The 11,392-nt window shown below is 40.1% G+C and overlaps 1 long non-coding RNA gene across 1 annotated transcript; it reads right to left on the bottom strand.

Annotated features, from left to right (window-relative positions):
- Window positions 1–101: 101 nt before the first annotated feature.
- On the bottom strand, window positions 102–11,372 carry LOC139593403 (uncharacterized). The gene is made up of 3 exons (XR_011680283.1): window positions 11,239–11,372; window positions 4,301–4,419; window positions 102–269 (listed from the first exon to the last, which is right to left on the bottom strand). It is a non-coding gene; the product is annotated as an uncharacterized lncRNA (long non-coding RNA).
- Window positions 11,373–11,392: the final 20 nt, after the last annotated feature.

The raw sequence follows: 11,392 nt of genomic DNA, 5'->3' as shown, positions 1-11,392 counted from the left end.
GAGGCAGATACTGCACATTTAGTAGAGATCCCCAAAGTGCATTTGGCAGGGTGTCCTGGAGGGATCTGCAGCCACAGAGCAGGGCCCATACCTGACCTGTTCCTCACCAGGAACTCCCATCCTGGGATGCCAACTGCCCTCCAGCAGCTGTCCTCAAGCACTGGCTCCTTCTGGCATAGTTTGGGCAGATGATTGCAGTAAAAATTTCCTTACTCCAGGGTTTGCTTCCAGAGCCTGCAGGCATTCAGCCAGCAGAGATACTTAAGGATCTGCAACAAGAAAATTCACAGCAAGAGCTCTCGGTCTGAGACGACCTGAAAATTCCTCAAGTTTATTATTTATTTATTTATACTATTTTGCTATTTTCTTCACTATTTATTTTTACTAGTTTATTATTTATTTATACTATCCCATTGGGTTATAGCACAGTGCACTGACAATGCCTTGATTTTCATATTTCCAACCCTCTTACAAAAAGCATCTCCATTTAACATAACTGGGATACTCTTTACCCAGATGATGCAAGATGATGACTTGCTACAAGAATTTAGAAAGTTAGAATATCAAGGCCTTCAAAATTTTCATACCAAAACTAGTTAAATTTCAGATAAAGTCAAGGTATGGACTCTGAGCCAAACAGTCCTTTCCAGTCCAAGTGTGTATTTGGTATGAGGTGTAAAAATTGTTTTCCTTTCTTTCTGTCAGTGGAAAATGACAGCAGCTATTTTTCATGTAAAACTAATTACCTCTTATTTTTCCCCACATGGACTTGTTTCTAACAGTCAGGAGTGCTCTAAATAGTCTTCTCTAGCTGTAATTAAAATGCTTATTAGAATGATCTGCAATTCATGTGTAAAAAATTCTGAGAGAAGAAGGTTCAATCAGGAAGCTTTCACAGAAATAATGAAAATATTGAAAGCAAAAATAGAAACATGCTAGTAGCAAAACTCTCTAAATGTGTTTTTGTTGCAGACAACAACAGCACTACTTATAATTATGTTTTCATTATATAATTATGTTTTCATTATATAATGGAAAAAGATTTTTATCTTTTAAGCCACGTAAAGTGAGGGATTTTTTAGAAGTACAAGCATTTAAAGTGCTTGTATTTTAAAGTACTAAATAGAAAGTATTAAAATACTTTCTATTTAAATTCCAGCAAAAAATTTGAGTTTTACACCTTACTGCCTGTCCCAGCACCTCAGGTCTCAGTATTTCTCCAGCACTGCCATGATTTTTATTATTTCAAATAAAATCTTCCTCCCATTTCTTAGTATTCACCAAAGGCCAGGCCCCAGCAGTAATCTGTGTTCTGCAAGATGCTTTCCTTTCCACCAGCCATCCCCAAAGATGGAAACTGGAGATGGAAACTGCTCCAGCCCAGCATCCTTTCCCAGCTGTGCAGGAGCAGTGCAGGGGGGCAGTCACCAGCACTCCCTGAGTTTCATGGCACAGGGGTGAGGGAAGTGCAGCCTCAGAGAGCCTTTACCTCACTCATTTGCCAGGCAAAGTTGTTCTGGCACTGGGAGTAACTGGCATTGCTCCTTCCTGCAAGGAAGAATGCACAGAGCTGGCTTCTGGCTGGACTCTCCCTGCTGAGCTGACTTTCTCCTCAAGCACTCCTTGTTTTTGCCTTTTAGTGCTGCTGAAACAACTGATGGGAGCAGGAATCCCCAACTGTTCCTAATGCAGTGATGGCTGCAAATTGAAAGACAGGCAAATCTAGGAATTTATCCTATTCCCAATGCAGCAGAAGCATAAAATAAATAAAGCATAGAATTACTGAAATACAGAGCACACTGAGAGCAAATAACACCAAGGTCATGGGCTCAATCCCTGCTCAGACCATTCCCTTTGGAGTTGGACCCAATGGTCCTTGTGGGTCCCTTCCAGCCCAGAACATTCTGTGGTTCTGACCAGAGACAGCATTAGCATGCAAAGCTTATAGAGCAGTGTTACAAAAACAAACAAAACAAACCAACCAAACAAAAAAAAGCACAAACCAAAGAGAAAGTGAATAAAAGAGATGCTTGCACAGAAGGGGGCTGTCTCTGATTGAAGAATTCCAAAAACAGTCTCTCTTCTGTCCTTGTAAAAGAATTGCAGTTTAGAATAAAGACAAATTGCACACCCATCTAGTTGCAGACAATGCCCACTGGTTTTCCAGACACAGACATGCTGATGAGAGGAAAAAAAAAAAAAAATAAGCCTGAGGCTTCCTCCATTAGCAGCAGTGGACACAACCCACTTAGCAGAAAGGAAGGGACAGCAACTCCACACATCTCTTTTACCTTCTCTTTTTTTAATTTCCCTTCTTTTATGCTCAACATGATATCATCTGGCCTTATCTACAGTGAATCTACACGATGAATTCCTTAGCCATCCAGCCCAGTTCCCAACAATGAGTGCCAAGACAAAGAAATCATTCTTATTTTGTTAAAGCAAGACTTACTATCTGAGGCATTTACTGTAGAATTAAATACTATCTCTTTTGTCTAGGCTAGATAGGAAAGTTCCCATAGACTTAAGTGGAGCAGTTTGGATAAGACATCCAGACCATCCTAACAGTCCTGAACTGAGCATGAGCTTTTTAAAGGTTGAAAATTCTTTCTGAATAAAGTCTCCCTTGGTTGCATCTGAAAGCAGTAATCTATAGAATGATTAGGCTAGTAGTGGTTCCCTCTGAACTGCAACTAACTAAATTGCAGAGGACTAGTGTGAGTTTGGGTTAAATACAGGTGGGTGTGCACCATTAAATAAATAAAACTTAAGAAGCAAATTTTCCTTGCTTGCTTCCACAACTCCTTGAACTAGCACTATTATCATTTTCACAAACCAGCAGCATCCAAGCAGTCTGCCCATGGAACACTTCTGGCATGTTCCATTCACCAGGTTCTTAAAAATTACTGGGAAGAAGAAAATTACTGTTTTTCTTAACAACCACAAGTGAAGTCAGCTGGTCAAATGCAAAATGAGTCAGAATCTGTGGTTTTTCCAACTCATTTTGCATTTGACCAGCTGACTCTCTGTTCATTCTAACTCTCCTGTATGGGCTCTGTCCATATCTTTGCTGAAGTCCTATACATTTCTTTTACAGCACTTATTTGAAGCAGCCTCTGAAAGTGCATTATCACCTACAGGCAGGAAAACCATCAGGTTTTAAAACTCTTGATTGGGGTGTGTTCTCTAATCAAGGGCAAGGTAGCCGTGCACTCTGATGGACATGCTGTGCGTTTAGCAAGGAACACTTAGAGAATCAAAATTTCCTTCAAGTCTCAAATAATTGACATCTACAGGAGAATGTGAATTACAACAAAGGGAGAAAATGTGCTCTGAAGTACATTAAAATACACAATGAAAGAATCAAGTTAATGATGCCTTTAGAAAACTGACACTGAAATTACCACCTTTTCCTGGCTTTTGCGTTATGTTCTCAGGCCCACAATGAACTGAGAGATGTGATGTACTGAAATCATTACACGTACATCTGGCTTCAGGGCACAATAGGAGAGAACACAGGGGTACCCAGCAAAAATGGGTCCCTTGTTGCTAAGATTAGAGGGTTTTTATCACTGCTGCCTCATTGCCATCAGCAGCAGGGTATTGCAGTGAATCTCCTTTTCTAGACCTAGTGTGATTTTGACCAGTGCATTATCGGCACTGTGTGATAATTACAGGTCCAAAATTACACTTCCTTGCATAAGAGAGGTGTTTAAATTTAAAGGAGGATGCTGGCAGGCATTTCTGTATCTCCATTTTTATACTCCATTTTTTAAACAAAGCAGCTCAAAGGACATACTAAAGATACATGAAATATCATCTAGTATGTTCTTTTGACTGCAGAGAAAGGCCCAACAGACTTTCCCTCATGTGAAGTGTAAATAACTGTTTAAAAATTGAGAACAGGAAGATCCTTTCACTAACAAATGCATGGTGAGAACAACATGTTCTCATTTTAGTGATGACAGAAAATTCAGCAAGAAAGAATTTTCTTCTCCCCATTTGCTTTGATCTTGTCACTATATTTTTGCTAGCTCCCTTTCTTATCTGTAAATACTCAGCATGGTCATGTGATGGGAAATGACAATATGTTAGCCTCTCCAAGGATGTGTCAGTAAAATCCCAGCACTCTGCTTTGAGGCTCAGAGTGAATTCACCTGCAGATGAGCCTGAGTGCCTCTGAAGGCTGCACTGCCAAGGAGCTGTGAGCCCCAGGCACACCCAGCCTCGCAGAGCTGCGTCTGCCCTGCCAGAGCTCAGAGAGCAGGAGCTGAGCTCTCATGACAAGAGCCACTTTTACCTGTCAGTTCAGTGCAGGTCTCTGAGCACCCAGCCATCCTGGAAGTAAACTTGTTCAGGGCTCCCTTTTTAGCTGACACTGGATTATTCTCTTCTTTCCCATAAGCCATACAGGAACATCTGCAAGAGAAAAGCTCCTTGAGACCTTCACCTCTCCTGTGAATTTGAACAGGCCCAAACATATTCTGATCTTTTATTGTTTAAATATTTATTTTATTTAGCTATCTTGCTTGCTTTGGGTCTATCTTGGCTCTGTTCTAAGAGCCAAGATGTCCTTTTCAACAGCTAATTTAATTTTTAATATTTTGGTTTGTTTTTTAAATCTGTAGCAGTACCCATCAGCAAGTGCTCCCTTCATACACTGGCAGTTTAGCACAATAGCTATTCCAGACTAGCTACTCCCATTGAGAACACTCTTTCTCCAGAATAAAAATAGGTCTGTGGAGTTTTTTACTTAAATTGCTTTATTTCTGTTGGAAGAAAATATTTTAAACCATGAAGTACTTTTTTCTGGAATATCTACTCTGGCAGACATCCAAGCACAGTTGTCACATCAGTAGCAAATGGGGAAGTAAAACAAAGCTCTCCAGCAGCCCAGGGAATATTTTGAATCTGTAAATCAGCATCTTCTAGTATTAGGTCCTTGTTTAATAATTTTGTATCAAAAATTACTGTTCTTGTCCACTTACCACATGCCTTCATACCTGGTATGGCCCACAATTCAGCAAAGAGTCACAAATATAATTTTTCTATGCAAAGACCCTGAAGATATCTTGAAAGAATGAAAAAAAAAAAGGTGCTAGAGAAAGCTTATAAGCCTTCAAGAACTGCCTCACTCAAGATCTGTGTGAGTGGGTGAATGTGCATTTTGCAAACGCACAAAAGCACAGACATTGGCAATAAAACAAATGCTACAGACTAAACTCCATTTCTACCATGAAATACAGTAACTAAACTCCCCTCTAAGAAAATCAGCCAACTACCTTTTTTTAAAATTTTTTACAGAATTATAGTTTCCAAATATTAAGGAAATAGTGAAGGAAATAATTGTTTACTTTTACAAGTTGAAATTTTTCATTAAGAATTTGTTTTGTAAGGAAAAGGTTCATTATTTTGAAAAGGCTAGGATAAAATACAGAACAGAAAATCAAAATATTTTGTACATGCAAAATACAGAATATGAAAAGCAAAACTGTGAAATGCTAAAATTTATCATATTCTTTTCTCTCTGGTCTTGTCATTTAGCCCAATATATGTCATATGCCATTTAGACCTATATATATAGGGTTTTTTCATCCCTAACATTTTCCTTTTGTCAACACACAGCATCATTTCAAGCACAGTGGATTAAATCTACTCTCATCACCAATTACTGGTGCAGAGCCCAGTTCTTAGTTCCCTGCCTCGCAGTGTGGCTCTCCCTGATAACAACACGGTCCTGTCTAGAGCTCAGATCTGCTCTAACACAAACTCCAGCTGCCTCCTTCAGCTTCCAGAGGCTCTGCCTGGAGCTGCTTCCTGCCCTTCCTTCCTTCCAGCAGCCTGTTGGAGCTTTAGGAGCAGCCTGGAACAGCAGTGTTGAGTCAGCTCTGAGGCTCCTCTGTGCCTCCTGTAGTGCCCACAGGGATGGGGCAGCCACAGCTTCTCTTCCTAATATCTAATCTAAGGATTGGATATTTCTTCCTAATATCTAATCTAATCTTGCCTTCTCTCACTTTAAATACATTTCAAGAGATAACAGCACACTGACTTAATATCTTTAATGTTATTTTGTATCTTCTTACCTTGAACAATAATCCTAGATTTAAAAAAAAAATAATATGCTATTCATATTTGGGGCAAAATAAGAAAGCTGCGGGGGTTTTTTTTTCATGTTTCTGATGTCACTCAAAGCAGAGATGCTTTGGGCTTTGTCCTTTTAGTCAGTACATTCAAATCCTTAAAACATTCCAGGTTTATATTCAATTTGTGAGTCATGCTTTATATCTAAAACACTCATCTGTCTGCTCTTGGAAATGAGAGGAATTTGCCAAGATAATTTTTGCAAAAGAATTTTTTTTGTCTTTTCAGACAATTTCAAACAATGTGGCTTGTCCATGACTCCAGACTTTCTTTCCCCCAGCCCAAGCTAATTAGATTATAAATATTTTCTCCATCTGATCAGAACAGCACTAAGATTTGTTTGTGTCTATGATGCACAGGCTGCACGAGTCCAGTTCTGCTCCCAGCTGGACTGTGCCAGTATTCTCTTTGGAAAGGCCTGCACACAGCTGAAGTTTACCCCTGTTGTCCCAGTAACAAAACCACTCAGCCTGCTCACCAGGAGCTCGGCCCAGCTCTCATCCCTCCAAAGCAGCAGTGGCAGATTGCTGATTCATGCAGCTCCCTTGGGCACAAACCTCCACCAGGGCTCCCTTCCAAGGGAACCACTGCGCCGGCAGCCGGGGCAGCGACACCGCTGGGACCGCCACAAATCTGCATGCTGAGAAACCTGCAAATCTGCTTGTAAAGAAATCTGCATGCTCAGAAATCTGCATGATGAGAAATTTGCATGCTGAGAAACCTGCATGCTGAGAAATCGGCAAATCTGCATGCTGAGAAATCGGCATGCTGAGAAACCTGCAAATCTGCATGCTGAGAAATCTGCATGCTGAGAAATCTGCATGCTAAGAAACATGCATGCTCAGAAATCTGAAATCTGCGTGCTCACAAATCTGCAAATCTGCACCCTCAGGAATCTGCACCCCCAGGAATCTGCACCCCCAGGAATCTGCACCCCCAGGAATCTGCACCCCCAGGAATCTGCACCCCCAGGAATCTGCACCCCCAGGAATCTGCACCCCCAGGAATCTGCACCCCCAGGAATCTGCAAATCTGCATGCTCAGAAACCTACACGCTCTGAAACCTGCAAATCTGCATACTTAGAAATCTACACACTCAAAATCTGCACACTCAGAAATTTGCAAATCTGCATGCTCAGAAACCTGCACACTCAGAAACCTGCACACTCAGATATCTGCAAATCTGCATGCTCAGAAATCTGCACACTCAGATATCTGCAAATCTCCACACTCAGAAACCTGCATGCTCAGAATCCTGCAAATCTGCATGCTCAGAAATCTGCAGGGTCACAAACCTGCAGGGTCACCTCTTTCCCCAGATCCTGATATTCAGTAACACCAAATCCTTTAGCTACCTGGTGGAACCCTGGATGCTGAGAATTTTGGGCTTTCTGTGCTGAGGGGTGCAGACTCACAGGAGAGCACTGCATTTGACCTTGGGCTGTAGAGAGGGGTTCCAAAATAGATTGATAGCATTGGGATTATGGGTGTGTAGTTGATTAGAAGTGTGTAATATCACAGGGTGGAAAACTTAGAGTTTGGGGTTTTAGAATATAGTAATAAATATGAAGCAAGACAGAGGTTTTAGGGTGGAGGCGGTTGTTCTTTTTTACCTTCTTCTTCCTTCTTCTTCTTGGGTTTGGGTGATATTTTGTAATTGGACAGAAAAGTCCACACTGCGGGCTTCAAGTGATCAGTTATTGGATTAAAAGGGAAGATAATTTAGGTGTCATTCCTTAATTGGATAGTTAAGCCTTAAAAGACCTTGTAGCAAGAGATAGTTAGGCATTTTATGCCTTGCTAATCAAAGACTTAATAAGGCTGTGAGGCTGTGACACTGATAAGAGCAATAAGCACCTGAGTGTGAACATGAACCGTAGTCTCGAGTGCCTTCAATCCTGACCCCAACAGAGGTAGAAAAAGCAAGCAGAGAACCCACACTGTGGACTGACATTCCTGCTTCTTGCCAGTGTTGGCCCAAGCCTCTGCAATTATCTGTTTCCTCTTTCAGGTTCCTGAATAAATCCCCACACTCTCATGGTGGTGAACAGAGGGCAAACGTATCTGAAGTGGAGAAGTTGGCAAATCACAGCCTGCTGCAAGAGAGAGTCCAAAAAGACACAAATTGGTATTCTGCCTGTTTCTTTAAATTTGTACAAAAAACCACTAACTGTTGGAAAGATATCTGACATAGCATCTTTCAAATCCTAGTTTTAAACAAGGGAAAATCTTCCCTTTCTTACTTATGTAATTGTTTTAAATAATCTGTTCATACAACACAGCCCTTTGGATAAATGTGTTCTCTCCTACAGCTAAGTGCCCATTCTTGTTTGTCTGTATTTCTGCCCAGAATGATCAATGTCCAGCTGTGGACACAGGAGTTCTAGGCTCAGCTTACAGCTTTCTTCATGTTACCTGCAGCATGGCTACTTCACACACCTTGCTGACCCATTGCTGAGCATGCATGAAAAGCACATTGGAGAGGTTATGTACTCTGAACCACAAAAAACACGAGAGGGTCCCTCTGCTATAAATTGATATTAAAAAAATAAGAAGTTCTTTCCAACTTTTGCAATACAAATGGTGATCTTCCATCAGGTAGTTGCATGTTGAAGCCATGCACAGCACTCAAAGCAGAGTGAAGATGTCTTGTCTTCCTGAATAAAAATACAGCTGAATTTGACACTGGTCTTTTCCAACCTAATGTATGGATAGTTCTTTTTTGTGAATTTATATGTGTGAAATTAAGACAGTAAAGACCATAAAAAAATAACTCACAGCCATCTGAAGTTTTCTCCAAAGCTAGATTTTCTCTTAGGAGTGATAATTCAGTTGCCTGTCATGCAATGCTGTGAATTTAGTCTTATATTAATTTTTTCCTTCTCACTGAGAGCAAAAGAGTGTGAACTTTGACCAGTGACTGTGAAATGCTCTGAACACTCTCCAATCCTTATAATTATTTCAGTTTCTTAAAATGTATTAACAACAATATTCAGAGGACACGTTACAATTTCAGCAACCCAAACTGAGTTTTTCACAAAGAGCAGGAGCTGCCCTGAGGGCAAAATGGTTCCTAAGCTGGAGATTTTCTAATTGCTTGTCTCAAAGTGATCAGGAGCAAAGGGTAAAAGGCCCAGGGGCTGAAGGAATTTCCTCCAAACAGATAACTGAGCTATTCCTCCTGGAAATGGTCTCACTGCCTACAAGGCAATGATACATTTTAGGTCATGTTAGAATTTTTCATTCTCCTCCTCCCACCCTCCATGACAGATAAGCATTCTGGGGTGAATCATGCTGCATATAACATAATGAGTTATCACAGACAAGAAGCTGCAAATAAATGTTTTTCTTACATTGAGTTCATATGCATTTTCTTGGAAGGGTAAGAAAAGGAGTGCTTGATAATTGAATTACTGTGCTTCCTTACTGAAGTCACTTCCTGATAAGCAGCCAAACTAATTGGCTAAAATGAATGAGAGAGCTTGAATAACCCAGTCATGGCCAGTCACAACTGGTGCAGTATTATACTAAACCAACATATGTTGTGTACTTCTAAACAATATGTACCAGCCCAATAAAAAGATTATGAATTTCTTATAGCATTCATATTTCTACATTCAAAAAGGTAAAGCCGTTTATAAGAAACCACTGTCAAAGATCTTAACGCTATCTTAAACCTCAACCTTTGTTTTTATTTTCTTTCCCAGAATAAAGTGCTCACATGAGCAGCTTTTACACTGTATTTTCATTAAAAAAGTTTTAAACCATCTGTTTATGAAAACCCCAAGAAACACAAACTTTCATCTGAAACTCACAATGAAATAAGCATAAGAATATTCCCATGGAAATTAAAGAGTTCTGTTATGCTATCTATAGACTATAAGTCTAAGCAGTACTGAATATACTTACAGAACCTTTTAATATACCTTAAATCAAGAGAACATGCACGTTCCAAATATCCCAAAAAACTTTTTTGAGAGTTCTATTAAAGTCATTCCAGCTGTGTTATTGAAAGTAGCTCCAATGCTTAATGCAGTTCTTTCATGTCCTGCCACCATGTCAACGACCCTTTGTAATCAGTGCTTTCTCTTCTATAAGAAACCAAGCCATAGAAAGCAGCTTTCTTTGTTCCACTTTTCTAGTTACTACTTTCTCAATGTTATGACCTTAATTCAGAACATTTGGTTGTATTTGAAAAATGCTCATTTAATTTAGAGGAACAAGCTTGAAAACTTTCTGAGAAGTTCTGCTGACTAGAAATTGTTCTGTTTCTGCCTATTAGAGTTCTTAGCTACACAATTAGGACTGATAATTAATCTAATCCTTAAAAGTTGTCTATCCTTTACTGGCAGCACCCTTAAATTAACAACTTTTGTGCTGCTGGAATTCTAGAGTGGAAGTAATAAGATTTACAAATGTTCTTTACCAAACCTCCCACCCTCTTGGCCCTTTTCCTGCTAAAAATGTTTCAGTGGTTACCTGAGTGCCTTTAGCCCCAAAGTCTGAGCCTGATTACACAAATTAAACTTCTTTAAACTTACCTTTTCTGAACAAGTGACCAGACTTTGCCATGAAGTACTTGAAGAGGGTATCCACATGAGCAGAATGCTCCATGGAGGGGCTGTTTGTATTTGACACAGTACAGCAACAACATATTTCATTCTCATTGCAATCTGCAATGCTGGAAATCTTCACAGTGTAAATGTGGGGTTTTGTTAATGAAAATACAAACATGAGAGGGGCTCTCCATGGCATCAGGCTGCAGTGAAAACAACTAGGGGTCATTGGTCACAAAAGCCCCTAAATGATTATGACTCAACAGTTTTTATACATATTATTGCCTACTAAACAAGTGTTTTCCAGAACTAAAAAACTGATATTCCATGAAGGAAGCTGGTTTCACTAACATAAAAAATGTTATGCATAAAGCTCTTGGAAAACCTACAATATTCATGCTATTTGGTATAGTGGACCTGATATCAAACAGTGCATGGAAGCAAACACAGGCACTGAGTTTGGTACTGGAAACTGAACCCTGAAAGAGGCAGCAGCACCCAAAGTGAAGTTAGTTAAGCCTTATCCTAAAATAGCACTTACTTTTGGTGATTACTTTGAAGGATGGAAAGGCTGTTCCAGCTTCTTTCATGGGCTGTGTCCTGGACCTGACCAGCTTGGTACTGGAAGCTGGAGGATTTGAATGTAGAAGTGTCTCTGCCTTTAGCACTAATTTCAGGTCATCCCCAGCTGCCTT

Source organism: Agelaius tricolor, unplaced genomic scaffold, assembly GCF_023055355.1.
Source record: "Agelaius tricolor isolate 1412-34295 unplaced genomic scaffold, bAgeTri1.0.p SCAF_10, whole genome shotgun sequence".
Classification (NCBI taxonomy): Eukaryota; Metazoa; Chordata; class Aves; order Passeriformes; family Icteridae; genus Agelaius; species Agelaius tricolor.
Note: the sequence above shows the minus strand (reverse complement) of the source record. Positions and strands in the feature narration are given on the sequence as shown.